This window comes from Ascaphus truei, chromosome 1 (assembly GCF_040206685.1).
Source record: "Ascaphus truei isolate aAscTru1 chromosome 1, aAscTru1.hap1, whole genome shotgun sequence".
Lineage (NCBI taxonomy): Eukaryota > Metazoa > Chordata > Amphibia > Anura > Ascaphidae > Ascaphus > Ascaphus truei.
In genome coordinates, this window is record NC_134483.1 from 106,066,612 (window position 1) to 106,086,744 (window position 20,133).

Consider the following 20,133-nt stretch of genomic DNA (forward strand, 5'->3'; position numbering starts at 1 on the left):
AGGGTTCCGATAATTACAAACCACCAATAGATTAGGATGGGCTATAAGCTTCAAGGCACATCATAGCCCTAAAAACACAGAGTACTTGGCTCAGTAACATCTACTGTACTATATGATCAGAAGGCATTGAGGCACAGCAGGGAGTGGAAGGAGTATACATATTAAACATTTGTTTTTAAGCAAGGCACAGGGCCCGTTTATCCGAGTGTATCTGTTACATATACCAGCTTATCGCCATTATTTTGTAGCTTTTTATTTTATTTGATTACCTATTAAAATGTAAGTTGTAATGAATTAATTTTCATCACTAGTGAGGAGCTTGAGTGCCTTTTAGTTTGGGATCTTTCTCCCCTCTAAGTATTTGCTATATATATATACAGTATGGAAAGAACGTCAGTTAGCACACCAATAGCAGTTGATATTTGTAGGTGCAGGTCCCATACATAAAGATAAGGTAACGATACCATGTGTGAATCCACGAAATCAGGAGACCGCACTCTGGGGTTTGAGAAATAAAGCTGTATTAACAAAGCATGGCACAATACATCCAACGTTTCGGTCCCTGGAACGGGATCGTCCTCAGAGTGGTGCACCACCCTGAGCAAGGTCCCGTTCCAGGAACCGAAACGTTGGATGTATTGTGCCATGCTTTGTTAATACAGCTTTATTTCTCAAACCCCAGAGTGCGGTCTCCTGATTTCGTGGATTCAAACACGGTATCGTTTTTATATATATATATATATATATATATATATATATATATATATATATATATATATATATATATATATACACACACAAACAAACAGATACCGCATACACACCTATAATAAATTGGTATAAAAAAGACCAGCAATTTATCATTCTGCAATTAGAGAAGCCGGTCGGTGCTCAGTGACAATACATAATAATCACATAAACAAAAGAAAAAAGAAGTCCTATATTAAGCACTCAGGGTATCAAAAAAAATAACAAGATTTTACTATATTTAAACATTATACATATAAAACATAATTAAGACCAAAAAGCACACAGGACCCTGAGGTGCACACAACATAACTGAGAATATCACTGAAACCCCAAATAAGGATCTATGGTCTAACTAATCAAAGCTAATGCAAAAGAGTGATAGCTCAGGGAAACATAGATGGCTGAGATATCAAGAACGGACGGTCACATGTACAGAGACAAGACAATAGTATCTTCAATACTCAAGACTATGAAAATCATAATAAGAGCATGCTGCCTAACTCATAGTAAACCCTAGTAGGATCAACAATAGGTAAAGAGTCAGAGCAGAAGTGCAGCACGCAGACCAAACATACAAACATACAGTCGTCAGAGATTGTAATAGGGCAGCACAATAAATCAGAGACTGAATAAATGTAATAATTCGGTCACCAAAAAGAAAAAAATGTTATGGAAGAATAATGTCCAGAACAACACCGAGGTAGGTGGATATGTATCCATACATATGTCCATATATACATACAATTGAGATTAATATAGATCAAAAATCAAAAAGATATTAAAGCTCAAGAGGGGCAAAAAATGTTCTTGACTCAGTGAGAGGAAATGATCCAGCAACAGATAAGGATAAGAGGATTATACTTATTCCTCCAGATACACGCTGTCGAGAATGGCACTAAGGAGTAGTGACCACCACAGTGGATTAAGAAAAAGTAATTTTCATGGGACAGACAGGCTGGATTGTCCTCACATGTGCATAAATAGCAGATGATGAGCAAAGAAAACCTCAGGGTCCCAGTAGTGCTCCATCTCGACACGTGTTTCACACGTAGGCTTCTTCACGGAGTGAGGCGTCAGCTGCAAGTAGACGGCTATTTAAAGGTTGGTACAGGGTTGATTTCGCCCGCATGTATTGTTGGGGATGTGTCCGTCTGATGCATCATCACATCCTCGGGGCAAAAAAAAAAAGACAGACAAAACATGGTTAAAACATGAAATAGGTATGCAAAATATACATATGAAAGTGGAAACAAAGTATTCATAAGCATATGTTTTGTATGTTATGTTTTTGCATTATTTATATGATTGTAACTATTACTGCTGTGAAGCGCTACAGTATGTACATTAATGGACATACATATGTCCAAAAGCCACATTCCCTCCAACAGAGAAGAGAAAAGAGGGATATATACATGTACCTAGGAATACGGATATAACCCACATGTTAAACCTCAAGGAGACTAAAACACTATTGTTATAGAAACATGGCAAAACCAAGGTAGTCATTAAGACCAGCAGGTATCATGGTATCCAGCTGAATGTTCCATCTTCTTTCTCTCTGCAAGAGGATCCTTTCCAAATTGCCCTCTCGGATACCGAGAGAGACTTTGTCTATCACAAAGGCAGTTACGAATCATGTTTATGCAAAAAGTGTCTGGCAACCGATGTAATTTTCTTAAATGCATCTAGATCTTTTTGAGCATTTTGGTCTTAATTATGTTTTATATGTATGATGTTTGAATAAAATAAAATCTTGTTATTTTTTTGATATTGTGAGTGCTTAACACAGGACTTCTTTTTTCTTTTGTTTATGTGATATACAGTTAGGTCCAGAAATAATTGGACACTGATACAAGTTTTGTTATTTCGGTTGTGTACCAAAATAAATTCAAGTTACAGTTAAATAATGAATATGGGCTTAAAGTTCAGTCTATCCGCTTTAATTTGAGGGTATTCACATCCAAATTGGAGGAAGGGTTTAGGAATTACATCTCTTTAATATGTAGCCCTCTCTTTTTCAAGGGACCAAAAGTAATTGGACAATTGACTCAAAAGCTGTTTCATGGACAGGTGTGGGCTATTCCTTTCGTTATTTCATCATCAATTACGCAGGTAAAAGGTCTAGAGTTGATTCCAGGTGTGGCATTCGCATTTGGAAGCTGTTGCTGTGAACCCACAACATGCGGTCACAGGAGCTCTCAATGCAAGTGAAACAGGGCATCCTTAGGCTGCAAAAAAAAAAGAAAAATCATCAGAGAGATAGCAGGAACATTAGGAGTGGCCAAATCAACAGTTTGGTGCATTCTGAGAAAAAAAGAATGCACTGGTGAGCTAGGCAACACAAAAAGGCCTTGATGTCCACAGAAGACATCAGTGGTGGATGATCGTATAATCCTTTCCATGGCAAAGAAAAACCCCTTCACAACATCCAGCCAAGTGAAGAACACTCTCCAGGAGGTAGGCATATCATTATCCAAGTCTACCATAAAGAGAAGACTTCACGAGAGCAAATACAGAGGGTTCATCACAACATGCAAACCATTCATAAGCCTCAAGAATAGAAAGGCCAGATTAGACTTTGCCAAACAATATCTAAAATAGCCAGCCCAGTTCTGGAACAGCATTCTTTGGACAGATGAAACTAAGATCAACCTGTACCAGAATGATGGGGAGAAAAAAGTATGGAGAAGGCTTGGAATGGCTCATGATCCGAAGCATACCACATCATCTGTAAAACACAGTGGAGGCAGTGTGATTTCATGGGCATGCATGGCTTACAATGGCACTGGGTCACTAGTGTTTATTGATGATGTGACAGAAGACAGAAGTCCCCGGATGAATTCTGAAGTGTATAGGGATATATTGCCTGCTCAGATTCAGCCAAATTCAGCAAAGTTGATTGGACGGCGCTTCACTTTACAGATGGACAATGACCCAAGGCATACTATGGAAGCTACCCAGGAGTTTTTTAAGGCAAAGAAGTGGAATATTCTGCAATGGCCAAGTCAATCACCTGATCTCAACCCGATCGAGCATGCATTTCATTTTGCTGAAGACAAAACTTAAGGCAGAAAGACCCACAATCAAACAACAACTGAAGACAGCTGCAGTAAAGGCCTGGCAAAGCATCACAAAGGAGGAAACCCAGCGTTTGGTGATGTCCATGCGTTCCAGACTTCAAGCAGTGATTGCCTGCAAAGGATTCTCAACAAAGTATTAAAAATGAACATTTTATTTATGACTGTGTTCATTTGTACAATTACATTTGAGCCCCTGAAATAAGGGGACTGTGTATGAAAATGGTTGTAATTCCTAAACTTTTCATACGATATTTTTGTTCAACCCCTTGAATTAAAGCTGAAAGTCTATACTTGTATTGCATCTCGTTTGTTTCATTTCAAATCCATTGTGGTGGCGTAAAGAGCCAAATTTATGAAAATTGTGTCAGTGTCCAATTATTTCCGGACCTAACTGTATATACATGTGTGTGTGTTCTGGGGGAAACGTTTAGTCGTTCTACTGTAGCTGGGGGCAGCCACTGAAAATGTATCTTGGTATGAGGTGTGAAGTGTTCTGGTCCAATTAGTCATGGTTGAAGCCATTCAGTTGGGTACTCCAATGATAAATGATGAGCTTTGACTGGTATAGTGAAATGGCATGACATAGATGTTTAATCTGTTTAGCATTACTCTTTGTTTTCACCATATGCGTTTCAATAAAGTGGGGCCATTTTTATCATGTTCTCTGCCTCAATGAGATTAATTTGAGATGGATTAAGTGAAAGGAGGGAAAGAATTCAAGATTTATCAAGTCTCTGTTTGGTTTCCCCATGATACATTTTACTGCAATGTTTATTTTCAGTGTTTCTAAATCACAGAGTCACTTGCACGTTTTATTCTTCCACAGTTTTACTTCTGCTGGAAAATCATAACTGCATTCCACAGTACCATCTTTCGTAATAAAAGAAGGACCTTCTTCAGAAGTGCTTGCAAGATCTTCAAGGTGTGTGTCTGTTATTCTAGCTTGCTTGCTTCTTTTCATTCTATTTTGAGCCACGTTCACAGCTTGCAGTGGATAAGGAAAGAACAAGGGCTATTGAAGCTAAAGCAGAAAGGTCTGCCATAAACTGCAACTTTATCAATTTGTATGAGAGCAGAAGTTTACTAAAGTCAGCCATTTTTTTCAGCAGGTCTAACACTTCAAGCCATTCTTCCCTTAAAGTAGCTTTTGTTTTAACTTGACACTGGTATGTACTAGGTTCTGTTTCTGGTACACAACTTTTTGACAACATTATGAAATGACTGGCCTTGAGTTAAAATATGGGGAAGCGAGACTGGATCTAACACTTGATCAAGATGAAGTAAGATAGATGCAGAACTCTTCCTTCATGTTTTTTTTTTTAGTTCTGAAATAGTCCGAACATTCATTTTAATCCAAATAAAACACACACACACACACTTTTTGAGACATTTGGGACCAGTAATCTGCTAGATATTTTTATGAAGTATCTTATTTTTTGCAATAAAAGATTTACACGAATGAGCTCACTAAGCAACACAGAGAAATGTATATCATCAGTCTCAAATACTCTGCTGGCTCTATTGATTATTTCAAGCACATCTGTAAGCAAACAAACGGTGACAATAAAACCATATTCTGAAAAGTATTTAAGAAATCCATGGGCAGAACTGTCCTTAGGGCAAGGCGGTTGCCTTGGGCTGGTGGGTCGGTGTGCCGGTGCTGTGGCTCCCCATCTCCCTGACCGTCTGCAATACTCTCCCTCCTCCTGTCAGTGCCGGGATCCAACTTCCGCCCAACTAGAAGAGGGAGCTGGGCCGACCCATCAAATGGCGATGCATTTCCATGACAATGTGACGTAAATTGAGGCTACGAGGAGGGCCGCTCTTCATGGAATTGGCTGGGCCAGCAGGAAAGTAAATTCTGTCCCTGACTACTTTCACCGGAGGGGCCCCGCTACTAACGTAGCACCTTGGGCCTGCGCAAACTCTAATGCCGGACCAGTCAAGGTATGTGTGTTAGTGGGATTATGACAGCATCATAGCTATTATGCAGAGCTTTACAGCTCTTCCCTGTGAAAGCCATCTCACGGTATGTACTGTACCACCTTCCGAGAAATATGTATTTGCTCTAGCGCTTCCTGCATTTATTGAAGATGCTCATGTCTTCTTGTAGAAGCATGGAAATATGAACCTTTGTCACTAATCAGATTCTGTGCAGATTCCTTTTAAGAAATACCCATAGTTGACTGATATAGCTACTGCCAAGTGATGAGCAATGCAATGAAAATGTAAAATGAAGTAAACTTAGTCACAGTCAGTAGCAAAATGCATCTTTAGTTACAGAAATGCCCTTTTTTTCAAAGCAATAATTACTTCTGTTGACCACTCCCCTCTGCAAAATTGACCCAAATGTGTTTGAGCTTTTCCATGACCTGTTCTAGCATGTATTATCATTTTATGGTGAACTACAATATCAGTGGATTAATATCTGTCAATTATATGTCAGATCAAGTTTGATGATGTAGATTAATGTGACTTTCCTTAATTGCACAATTTCCCAAGGATTTCATTAGCATCCTCATTGGTTTAATGTTTTTAAGCACTTCTTATTTTGCTAATATATAAAATATTGAAAAATCACCAACTCTAGAGCACTAACTTGGTTACAGAGTACATGTGTCTTGACATTTGTTGTCTCAATGTATTTTTGTTTTACTGAAGTTATTGATGCTTGAGGTTGTATTGTCTGCACATGACCTTAAAATGCAGGTTTAGCCAACCAATTTTTTCCCCATGATATTCGTCACATAAATGCACGTTGCTTACACTTTTTGGCTAATCAGGTCTGACTGGCTCACTTAGTCACAACAGCACCATTACTACAGACAAGCTCACCACGAGTCACAGTAACTGATTCATTATCCATATTTCATTTGCAGGTGGATTTTTCTGCTGCCACCCGGTTCACTCTGTGCAGTTTTTGCTTGTGTTTGACTTGATTGTGCACGTGACTGTGTACGGGTTTAATAACATTCAGCCATCCAGCTGATTCACTTACCTGCCCGCAGGGCACTAAGAATGAGCAATAACTCCTCAACTGTCACACTACACCTCAATGATGCTGCCACCGGCAAGAATAATTTAAGGTCTTACCCTCAGGAGTCCTTAGTCTCGTTTACTAGAAAAATATGTAAGTTACCCAATGTAGCAAAATGTGTCCGAAAATGTGGATAATCTCTTTAAAAATTACAGCCCAAAGACAAAACTTATTAAATCTAAAATGTAATATAACGAAAAGTGGACAGTGCTTGATGCAGAAAAATAAAATACCCGATAATGCTGCACTCATCACTGCATTCGGATGATTTTTCCCCAGGCCTTGGTACCATTTTTGCTAACGCAACATCTAATTCTGAGTGAGGAAACAAATATCTGAGATGTGCAACATAAATAGCCCTGACATATTTACAGTGAGCACAATCATGTATTTCGGCTCGTAACAAATCTAGATCTTATGTTATTTGGATTTGTGCCTGATTTGAATGATCATACATTTTGTAAATCTGTAAAGATTCGAATGGTGTCCTTTCTGTCACATTTTGTCTGCTGGACAGAGAGGGCACAGGAATTTTTATATTGTATGTCTTTATTTATATAGCGCCATTAATGTACTGTACATAGCGCGTTACAGCAGTAATACATGTGACAATCATATAGATAACAAATAATATAAATAACACAAAGGGGAGAAGTGCTTCAGACATGTCAGTAACATTTTGGAAAGGGAGTCCCTGCTCCGAAGAGCTTACAATCTAATTGGTCTCTTTGAAGATACCACGGCCAGATCAGGTCAGATCTCTGGTACATCTGTGTACTGTCACCAGTCCCTTGACTTATAAACATGTACCTTTTCATTGGCCCATTAATGCAAACACGATGACGATCCAGGTTACCCTCACAGGATGATTCCTGACGAAGCCGAGCAAAACACGTTGAGTAGGTGGCTGGCTTTATACTGTCCCCACGAGACGTATTCCATCTCTCCTCCACCTTTCCACCCGACAACCGGAAGTCGTGAAACCGGAAGTACTGGAGATGGAGAGACACTGGAGCAAGGGCGGCGGTGAGAACGCTATAATCCCACACCACTTGTATTCATTCATGAGTATTTTGAATATACACTTTGTAAGTGTAGCATGGCTGGTCCAGACTGCCTGTCTGCCTCCTGTCATGTAAGTCCTGATAGCTACAGGCTGTGGCAGGCTATCCTAGGGGCATTGACCCCCCTCATGTTGATTCTCTGAGTGACGAAGGGGTGGTGCCACAAGGGTCTGTGTACAACCAATCATGGTACAGACCTTCTGCCCTCCCCTTATTGTGCATCAGAGAGAAAGTACTAAATTATAGTCAGTCCTTCTCGACCCCTCCTGGGGAGAGAAGCGTGTGAGAGTTCTCTTCCACCCCTCCTAGGGAGAGGTGTGTACTGCTCCTCCCGGCTGGGAGTGAGACATGTCAGTCAGTCCCTCCTGGGCTGGCTGGTAAAAGAGAGATCAGAGGCTTCAAGACTACCAGAGAGCCCAGCACCATCCAGAGGCCTGGGACCCTCTGACATCCATCTGCATCCGCTGTATTTCATCTGCAGTGACTGCTCAAATAAAGCCCCTTTGTTTTATATACCCCTGCCTGAGTCTACAGTCTATTGGGCAGGGGTGTGAAATAAGTCTGTTCTGGTGGCGACTGTCTCTGGAAATCCTGGAGCCCACCACAACTGGAGGCGCTGACACCCATGAGTGAAGACTAAAGATCACCAAAAGCCTGTCCTGTTCCCCACACCATCGCTTACCTCTCAGCTCTCCTGGACCCTCACAGGTATGCACGCACAAAATACAGCAGTAACCAGTAGTGACATCTTCCAGAGGGGGGTGTGGGAGAGGGAGGGGGAACTGTATTACATAAGTGTACATTTTTAAAGTGTTTTTATACATAAACTCCCTTTTTGTATGGTTGACACTATGTTCCTTCTCTCTGTGCTGAGATTAGCACACATACATAACATTGAGGAATATGGATCTTGGAAATACGTGACCTGTGTTCTATGATTGGATCTGGGATTCCTTTAACCTCCTCGTGTATTTGCCACAGTTTTAGAAGTGCCTATCTTTTTTTTAAAGAATGTGAGTGTTCCCTTCATAGACTACCACTGTCAGTCACCATATAGTTCAGAATATATTGCACTATATAGTTTTTTTTTCTACTTTTTGGTGATGACATCTGCGCTCCCCAATTTCTGAAGACCAGTCTACAAGGAAAATTTCGGACCATTCCCCATAGGGTTTGAGTTGCAATTTTTGTTCACACATTTAATTAAGTTTGGCACTAATCTTGATTATAGCACGTTTAGCACAAATAATGATCTCACTTTATATTTGCTTTGATTATCATTACACTGTGATTTTGTAGATTTTTACTGATTTGTTTGAGAGTGAAACATATTTGGCACATCAGTAATTTACTTACTATAGGAGTGCCCTTCACATCTTTTTTCTACCCTCAAAAGAGTCAGAAAAAATGAGGTATTTTTAAAATTAAAGTTAACCCCTTGGTTGCTGTATTTGTACACACATTTTAATCTTTTTGCCTCTAGCGTTACAAGGTTCATCTGTTTCTTTTAACTTTCCATTCTGAATAATCTCTAGCGTACAAACAAAATGGAGATGTGTCCCTAAGGTGACCTAGGGCTATGATATTTCTGTTTGTAAAGGGTCAATATATGAAGCCAGGGTAGTCTTGTGAAAATGCTCATGTCATAGTGAGTCATGTTTAAAGAAGTGTCGATAATATTAATTCCCATTACTGTCCAGAAGATTCCTGAGTTGCTGTTTGATTCTTGTCTCCTTCATTTTGTTATGCACCCATATGTAGGTGCATGCAAATCTGAGACGCCTACATATGCGTAAACGCGACCTCTGAGTGAATGTTTATATAATGAAAAGCATATTCTTTTTCTTGAGTTTCATGTCATTAACATCCATATTCATGTGCTTAAATAGTCTCAATATCCAATATTATACACGTGGCAGAAATGTGAGGTCTTCATCTCAAATACAACTATATCTATGAAGAACTATCATGTTGGTACATATATTATATACACATATCCCAACTTGCAAATAACCTACACTTCTCCAAGACTTTAAGAGCTACTAAATTTCAATTAAATGCGAAAGCAATCACATAACTGAAAATGGTGGTGGTCCGATAGCACTCTGGTTCTGCTGGTCCTCTGACACTGAGAAAGTTAAAGCAGCAGTCAGCGCTGGCTGCCATTTTGTGCATGTTATTTTTTACTTGCTTTAACCCTTTCAGTGACGGTGGGTCATTCCACCCCGTGGCCACGGACTCTCTGACACAAGAGATAACGTGACTATTCTCCTGCACAATGATATGGCTACAATTATATTGAAATAAACTGCCAACGTGCCATCTAGACCTTTATCCCAGTGATTGAATGAGCGAGCGAAGACATCAACTACACTTTTTGGACACATTGGGTGTGCTTTGCAGTTTGATATTATATTAAACTGATTTATTTTCAAGTCGCACCAATGTGAGAGTTGAGGTGGTATTCAGCATTTACATTTTTGTTTGACTTCAAGACAGTGCTTGATCGTCATGACAGACAATAGCTGCCTTTCTGGACAACTTCACTGCTGGTGCCTCAACTGACAGTAGAAACTAGGCATATAGGGTCGTATAATAGCACACAATAGTGTGAGAATTAAATTGGATAAACATGACTGTTTTTAACTGAAGTTTGAGAATACCAGGACAATTTGATAACCAAATCCACAAATTGATGGCGTTTCCAATTTTATTTTGCCCGTGTTTCAGTCTATGTTGTGAATCTTCTTCCTATTATGTTTACGCGCTCATCCCACAATGCAGTATACAATATAGCATTTCCTAGTATATTTAAAGATACAAAAAATGAAAACACAAATAATACCTCTATTTAATTATGCCCTCAAAAGTTGGTAAACAAAGGTTAAGCAGCAAGAAAAACTCGTCTTCACAATACATGTGAGCAGATCTTTCTGGCAGTAAAGGCTTTCAAAATGAATTTTTTTTGGGAAGCGTCTTTTCCACCAGGGCTAATAATCCATAGTTTGTAAGAGCTCTGTATATTACAAGGGTGAATGTATCTGTATGAGCTACTTATATGAAGGCAGAGAGAAAATAAGGTATTACATAATTTAGGCTCTCTTCGTTTCTATTTAAAGGTCTTTCAAGGCCAAGCTGTATTTTTAGAGCATGGATAAGAAACTAGAAGCAGTTCAGACTTGTGTTCTGCTATGATTATCCCTTCCAACAGCTGCTTCTAGAAATACTGCAAAGGCACCGGACGTTTTTGGCAGGACTACAATGACTCAGACTGAAACAGAAACCTTGCCATTCAGACGTGACTCACCTTTTATATAACTCTCCATATAACATGTCTTGTAAAAATTATTTACCCAACACTGTATTTTCCCGATTTTAGGACGACCGTCTAATTTTAGAAGCAGCTGGAAAGCAAACAGGTTACACGCACGCACACCCTCTCGGCTTGACCTTCCATCCACAAGCAATATGGCTGCCTCTGGCCCCAAGGTGGATCTTCCTCAATTTTACGCGTTTACCTCATAAATCCGACTGCTGATTGGCTCGCAAAGTGGGCGGGCCCAATTATAAGGCAAGTATGGAAATTTCAACTTAACTTTATTAAAAAATAAATAAAAAAACATTGCCTTATAACCGAGCCAATACGGTATTCTGAAATTCTATAGAGATACATGCTGGTAAAAATAAAGAGGATTTGAATACTGTATATCCTGCAGAGTGGCTCTTTTTTTTTTAAATGTGATTCTAAACTACGTCTTCAAATTTAGCTAAAGGGAATAAACTTTGAATAATTTTAGCAACAAATTGTATTTGTCTCAGCCCAAATTATAGAACAGAAAATCAATATCTATAACAAGATTAAATATGATAGTTTGGGATTACAAATTGTTTAAATAAAAAAATATAGTAAAATTAAACATCTCACTATCCGATTACTTGCAGACAACTTTTACATGCATCAGTTCTGCCAGAATTTGTTGCTAGGTACATTATGACAATTTACAAGCACTTGAGGGTGAAAATGAAACAAAAAAAATCCAAAGCGTAAATCTGCAATACAATGAAGGACAAAATTTACTAAGAAGTGTTATGCCGCAAGACTCTTTCCAGTGCCAGAGGACACCATAAGTCACATTCAGCTGAGGTACTGTATGGAGTCTTCCATGCTGCTTTATGGCAGAGTATTGTTTGTAAATATGTGCCAAAATGTCTCGAAGAATAATATTAATATTTGTATGAAACGTGATTAGTAAGGTATACAGAGATACCAACCTCCAGGGATCAAAATCAGCAAGGCTTAGGAATCCTTGGCTGAAAAATTGCATTTTAGTGAAAAGTACTTCTTTTTATCAGTTAGACTCCATTAAAATCTATGAGACTACTGATAACAGTCCGTGCGTGATCCAGGGGGAGCATGGGAGAAAAGAATATAGAAAAACACAATATAAGTGCAGACAGTTTGATACTAGGTGAATTAAAGTGATTTTTTATCTTGGCTCATGAGTGTTGCCTACTCACAAGATTCAAATAGGACACGGGCAATTTAAACACAATGGTCTCAGTGGACTGGATCTGTGAATTCTGAGTATGATGAGATCTTCACTCTCAGCCAGACAGCATATATGTGGAGGGAAAGAAAGTATACATAGTGCACACCAGTATAGTAAAAAGGTATGACTTTATAGAACTTTAAAAATGAACACTTACAATAAAAACATTGATTTCAAGCATGTATCACAATAATTGTGAGTGAAAGGAGGTGGACCGTGGATCTTAGGGCTCACCCGCCACCTTTGATGCGCAGGCACTGCGAGGGAAACTGCTCCGCTGAAGGGTCCTTCTCAGTCCCTTCCCGAGTACCCGGGAAGGGACTGAGAAGGACCCTTCAGCGGAGCAGTTTCCCTTGCAGTGCCTGCACATCAAAGGTGGCGGGTGAGCCCTAAGATCCACGGTCCACCTCCTTTCACTCACAATTATTGTGATACATGCTTGAAATCAATGTTTTTATTGTAAGTGTTCATTTTTAAAGTTCTATAAAGTCATACCTTTTTACTATACTGGTCTGCACTATGTATACTTTCTTTCCCTCCACATATATGCTGTCTGGCTGAGAGTGAAGACCTCATCATACTCAGAATTCACAGATCCAGTCCACTGAGACCATTGTGTCTAAATTGCCCGTGTCCTATTTGAATCTTGTGAGTAGGCAACACTCATGAGCCAAGATAAAAAATCACTTTAATTCACCCAGTATCAAACTGTCTGCACTTATATTGTGTTTTTCTATATTCTTTTCTCCCATGCTCCCCCTGGATCACGCACGGACTTGTACAACCTGAGGGACCAGTGGAACCAGTCCCTAACCAGCCGGGTCGAGCAGGGTTTTTTTATACAATATATATTTTTTATACACTTTGTTATTATATATATTCACGTATTGAATACGCATGTACATGAGTTTGTTATATTTCTGCATCAATTGATTTAATAATATCCACTGTATATTGATAGTGGACACTAGTAGAGTTAGCGCTTTATATTCACTATAACACAGCACACTACTGATAACAGAACATCAGTAACAGTAAACATGTAAAAGTTTGGGTATAAATAGCATAGAATTGGTTACCTACCCTAGTACACATAAAACTGATCTGTGATCAAATATTAATTAAATACATATGTGAATTGTGAACATATAAATTAAATAGATTGGTGATGATGCTGAAAAGATCTCTGGTGGGGACTTGTTTCCAAAAGTCCTCCTCTATAACAGCTCTCCACAAAAATCCAAAGGAAGAAGGATCAACCCAAAGATGAAAAATAATACATACAGTATACTGCACCGACACACTTTATTCGAGCAAATACCCAGTATGTACCTGGCAGATACCTGGAATGCGCCGCTCCTCACCTCTGACAAGCCCCGTTGCATTTGCCTTCCCAGCCTGAGTTCATGCCTGGCTGACGGGCGGCTGATCTGTTAAATGATAATGATTAGGATTTAATAGGCTGCAATGCTTCGCGTGTCTACCAGATGGCATAAATTCATGAATTGTAATGCAGTATATATATATATATATATATATATATACTGTGCAGTATTGCAGCCAGCGGGAATAAAATGCTTCAATCCCTGCCTGGAAAATAACCCAATGCACTCGGGCAGAAAACAGTCACAAACCTCAATACACCCGGGTATACCCGAATTCGTGGGACTAGCCGAGCTCGAATAAAGTGTGTCGCCAGTGTACTGTTGTGACAAAAAGTAAAAGGTGAGTGGAATCTTAGCTCATAAGTTTATTCTACTGACAAGAAGTAGATGTAAATAAAGCCTCCAATCTGTGGCTATGGCTTTTCTTTCTTGAAGATATATGCTGGTATATCTCAGGATAAAAGAATGGGAACAGACATAGTGCAGATAAAAAATATCACATTTATCATAAAACATATACTCAATGTACTCACATTCTGTACATGTATAAGTGGCATGTATACAAGTGAGGGACTCTGGATTGGTCTGGTCTTCGTGTATCCAATAGCCCTGTTGGATAGAGCTTAGGGAGGTGTACAGCTGGTCTCCGTCCTCCAACTCCCCTCATGCGTTCTACCACCGTCTGATATAACTTCAGGTGATGCTGATGTCTCACTTCCGGCTCTGCACAATGGGGAAATCAACAGGCAACAAAGGTCTGTTTTCCTGACCCTCACTAAATCCACTGAGGCTCAATTTCTACGCGTTGCAAAGCTTCACGCTTCTTCCTCAGGATTGTCTGTAGTGCTTATACCCATTATGCCTCCTATTATTTTGTCACATGAATTACTGCTGTAAAGCATTATGTGACTGGCACTACATACAAATAAAGATATACATATACTGTACATACATGTGCCGGTTTTCCTGTTCCCTTTCATGAAATAAAAATGGCCACCTTTCACATCTTCGAGCCATACTCACACAGGGTTCATATTGGATAACTCCGGTGGCCATCTTTGATTTTACTTTTCTTTCTTATTTTAAAACCAGCACATAGAATGGTAAATATCTTGAGAAATGAGGAGTTCCAGAAGCTAATAATAGTTTGGATCAGCTGCAGAGGCCTGCGCTAGGAAAAAAGGCAAATTGCTGCTTTAAAAATAAAAAAAATATATTCAACCAGGACATTTTTGGCAAAATAAAAACATTATACATTTTTCAAAAGGCTGGGCTTCTACCGGCTGAGCTATGGAGGGAAGTATCGTGGGAAGCAGGGGGAATCCCTGGAGAAGAATCCTGTTAAGACCCCTTGCTTCCCACCTAATGCGAACAAACCATGCATCTTAAATTCTAGACATGAGCTTGATGTTCTAAGTAAAGGACAGAATGTAAACCATTCCTGTATCTTAGAGTAACACTGACTTTAAGGTATTGCCTTATTGCATTGCTCATTTAGGCCGAACATTACTTGAAGGACAGTTGGTAATTGCCAAATATTGAACAAAAAATGATTTTGTAACAGGTGGCCAAATAAGTTCTCATTAAATCAGCAGAAAAGGAAATCCCACTAAGAAATGATAAAATAGCCAATAAACAAGTTTTGGATTATTGTTCTGGCCCAAGCACACCCTGATAGATGCTTAGGGACAGGCAGGTTAACTCAATCCCATATATCAAGCAAGGAAACCTGCTTACTTGCTGAAGTGTTTATTTGGGGCAACAACATACAAATAAAAAGGGGAGGGGAAAGTACTGAGGGAACACTGGGACATGAGAGCAATGGAGGGGAAGGGGAGCTATGAGGGAAGTGAGCTAAATGCAAGATATAGGGATAGGTAAAAATCAGGAACTTTACCAGGATAGGAGAGATGACTGCTCAAGATGGCTGCTGGTACTAAAAGACAGCATGCTGGTCTGGGTTGATGGAAAATTAACTGGGACAATTCCCCCTTGGCAAGGGGAGGTGTAGCAGTCCATCCTGGTAAAAAGGCAGGGGGTTGCCAAGGCAACTGGCTGAAGTCAAGAAACCCACAATGGATTGCAACATTGTTGCAACAGCTAGGCTGAGGAGTGCTGGCAGGCTGAAGACAGAGAAAAAACACAATCCTGTTCCAAGACACTCCCCGTCTGGTATCTGTAGTTACCACTATATTAATATAAACATGTGGAACACATGATATAACAACAGTCCATGTATGCATGACAGATGGTACCGGTTGGTACCATTGAGCTCCAAAGTCTTTTGGTGCTCCAGGTATCCAGGTAGGTGCACCAATCCAAGATGGCTGGGTGCTCCTCATTATTTCTGAAGAGTCCATAAAACGGGTCAGCCCATGAATGATAAGTCCCCAAAATCCAGGCAAAGATTCTGGATTCGACAAAGACTTGAATCGCGTCCAAGAGCTTTGTCAAGGCTCATGGGAAAGTCAGGCTGGACTTTCCTCCAGGGTAATGAAGACTGGTTGGTTGGGTAATTCCAACTGTGCGTTCCCAGCAAACTTGGGGATTGGTAAGGTGACCACATGTTCTTGTGTTGTCACCCTTGTTGGTCTTAGGATTTTGCTTCCAGAAGGAACTCCCTTTGGAGTATACGTTCCCATTTGGACGCAACTGGGGATGACCATCTTTGCCTCGGTCACTGTGCTGATAGTACTTAGTCTTCTGTAAGGAGGCTTACCACGGCGGTTGTCCATTTTACCACCAGGTGTGTGGTTGAGAACAGTGGTAGTATGCCAAAACTATGCAAACGCTCACTGGAGCATTGTCCATCTAGAGGAACGATGAAGTCGTAGCATATCTTCAGGTGTCACGTTTGTGACCACAGCCCAGACTGGAGGGTGGATTTCTGTAGCTGTTTCCAGAATTGTTAATTGACCTGTATCTGCTGGAACCGATGGGATCTCATCTGATTGCGTCAGAGACTCTGGTTCTGTAAGCAATTATGTGCTCTGAGGGCGAGCTGTAGACTCTAAACCAGTAGTGTGGTCTGCAGAGTTCTGGTCTGCAGCTGTAGATGCTAAGCCATCGTGCCACTGATATGTTTGTGTGGATTTCTCATCTCCTTTCCCTTTTGTTAGGGGGTGTCCACTGGGTGGATGGAATGGAGGCAGAGTTGTCCGATTGTTTGTCTTATCTTGGACAATCTCTTCGTCGATCACCTTCAGGAGATAGTTCTCTTCCTTTGGTGAAGTTGGCTCATCTGGACAACTGAACATCCTAGACCATTGTCACATTCCCCTGATATGAAGATGTTTTTGTGGTACTCATGGCATGACCTTGTTTCTCTTCCTTGCTAGGCCTTCCTGTCACTTGGATATGGCCAAGACATGGTTTGAAGAGGGATGTGTGTCCACGTTCCATTATATTTGTTCTGCGGGCATCAACATAGTCTGGTTTGTGCCCTTTGCCAATGGATACATTGCCCACTATCACCCATCCTAGGTCGAGTATATGGGCAAATAGGGCGTTGTGGGGTCCATTGCGCTGTTCACGGATTTTGTGCACTCTCAGGATATCCCAGCCGAGCAGTAGCAAAATCTTGGCATCTTGTTCTATTGGCGGGATGCGGTCAGCCATTCCCCTAAGGTGTGGGTGGTGACGTGCCACTTCTGGTGTGGGAATCTCGTTCCTGTTTCCTGCCATGTGATTGCACTCTGAGTGTAGGCAGAGGTATCTTTACTCTGCCATCCACAGAATGTGTGGTATAGTCATTTGCTCTCCTCCCTGTTGTCTCAGTCAGTCCTGCACATCTTCTGAGTGTGTAGGGTCAGGCATTGTCTTGTGTGTTAAACAACTAAAGAACTCCAATTTCACTAATGATCTGTTGCTTTGATCATCGATGATTGCGTACATCCTAATAGCCCTCTCAGGTTGTCCTTTGGGGTATACTGCAACAAGACATATTTTGGAGCAGGACCTTTGGTAACGTCCTTCTCCGCAAACCTCAGTGCACTGGGATGTGACAGATGTTGACTTCTCTTCTCCTTCCTCCCCACCATGTTTTGCCATGGAGGAAGGGTTGTTGAGTTGGTCAAGTGTCAGCGCCTCTGGATGTAGAGATGTTACATGCTTGTCACTGTTGCACACTGTACATTTGATGGCTTCTTTACAGTCTTTGAATAGATGAGTTAATGAAGCGCAGCACCTGAAGCAAACTCCAAATTCTCTGAGTAGATTCTTGCGTTCCTCAATGGGCTTCATCCTAAACCCAAAACACCTGTTAAATGGGTATGGCTTCTTGTGTATGGGGCATTCCCTGTTTGGGTCCCCTGTCTCCCTGCTTGAAGCGGTAGAATGATTGAGACGTGTAGATGTTTTAGAAGACACATCTCTCCTGTGGACCGAGATAGGCATTCTGGTGCTACCGTATCTTGTCACCAGTCCTTCATTCTTTAGGTTGCTTGCACTGGGTGCGGTTAGTGTACCTAGGATGAAGCTGGGATCATTTTATGTTTTGGCTACTTTGCAAATAAAGCTTAAGAAGAATGAAAAGGGGGGGAGGCGACTTGCTTCTCCCTTTTGTATTTTGAACCTTGCGAAGAGCATGTTTCTTGGAGGTTGTGAGATAGCTTCTCCAAGATGTGTTTCACTCCACGAGCAGAGTCTAAGGCTGTGCTTATAGTGCCGGTGACGGCGATGCGATTGTCGCGTAAAAAATAAATGCATTTTCGCCATCATAGGGTCTTATAGTGCACGCGACGGAGCGACAGTGCTACCAAAAATCTGGTAGGCATTGTTATTTGATTTTTTCGGCGACTGTCTCCACTTGCGGCCAATCAGGAGCTTCTCCGTCCCTCTACCTTCCCCCTTTATGACTATAGGGCCAGCAACGTCGGCCAAATTTGAAATATAACTATCTCAATGGCGACGGTGACGGGTGACATCATCGGTCGCGTCGCCGGCACTGAAACCGTGGCCTAAGACGTTGAGACCTGATAGATTGATCTGCTCTTGAAGACTCCAATTCCTGCAGCAGATCTCTGAGCTCTCGTAACTTTGAATAGTCTTTGACCGTGATTCTGGGGAAGTTGTCGACTCTCTTGAAGAGTGCATCTTCAACTGCCTCGGGGCTACCATAGCACTCCTAGCCTTTCCCATACTAAGTCAAGACCTACTTGGGGGCGGTTTACGTTTGCTGCTGAGCCTCATCGCATGATCTGCAGATTCTTTCCCAACCATTTGGTTAGCAGGCTGAGTTCTTCCCTCGCAGTGAAGCCCAGACTCTCGATTGCGTCCTTGAATGTGGCCTTTCATATTCTGTCATTCTCAGGACGGTCGTTGAATTTGGTAAGTCCTGTTTGCACCATCTCACGCCGTATTATGTACTTGCCCATGTCTGTTAGGCCTGATGCATCAGTGTGTTGGTCTTGCGGAGGATGTGGTCGATCGCTTCCTTGTATGGTGCCATGTCCGCCATCAATGTTTGCAGCGTTGGACTGTAATGTCGAGTGAGGTCAATCGTGCGTCTTTGACCTATGTGCGGAATGTGCGTTTTGGTAGTTGCCAGGGGTGGACCTTGCAGTCGCTTCTTCCTTGGTGTGGATGTTCAATGACTACTGGTTAGTGTGAGGAGCTGTTTTTCTCTGTGTGGTCGTACCTGAATTGCGAGCCTGTTGTAGTGCATCATGTTTATGTGGGCATGTGGATAACTTTTGTGGCAGCAGATATCCCGGGTAGTGTTTGCCTTTGAAGAAACAGCATCTCCACGTGGACATTGCAAGGCTTCCGCATCTGTGATATCCTCATCATTATGTAGAGATGGTGCGCTTTTGTGTACACTGGGGAGGCTCCTTACATAGGCTTTAGTGCGTTGGGCTGGATCCTCTGAAGCTACCCAACTGTACGATTGCTCCCCGCCATCCTGTCGTGCGGCTGCTTCTAGGACTTCGGCTTGGCTACAGCGGCTTCCTTTCTTTATTGCCTCTAGATTCACGTCCAACTCGGTCTTCATGTGCGCAGTGGCTGCTGCGATAGAAGTGACAGTTTTGGCTTCAGCGGCCCTCTGTTCCTCCTCTTCTACGCGCGCTCTTTCTATTCTCATGGCTGCCTCTTTCTGAGCATATGCGGCCCTTGCGCGTGCAGCCTCTGCGATAGCTCTTGCCTTGGTAGCGCTTGTGCTTGCGCTAGACACGTTAGATCGTGCTGATTTTGCTGATCTTGATGAATGCCTGGATGCGCTGGAGCGCAGTGATGCGGTCTCCAGCAAAAGGTCTTTTCTCTGATCTT

General features: G+C 41.3%; 1 long non-coding RNA gene across 1 annotated transcript; it reads right to left on the reverse strand.

Annotated features, from left to right (window-relative positions):
• Positions 1-967: 967 nt before the first annotated feature.
• Positions 968-15,017, reverse strand: LOC142469371 (uncharacterized). Its single transcript, XR_012789055.1, has 3 exons — positions 14,890-15,017; positions 14,400-14,589; positions 968-1,919 (listed from the first exon to the last, which is right to left on the reverse strand). It is a non-coding gene; the product is annotated as an uncharacterized LOC142469371 (long non-coding RNA).
• Between the last annotated feature and the right edge of the window lie 5,116 nt (positions 15,018-20,133).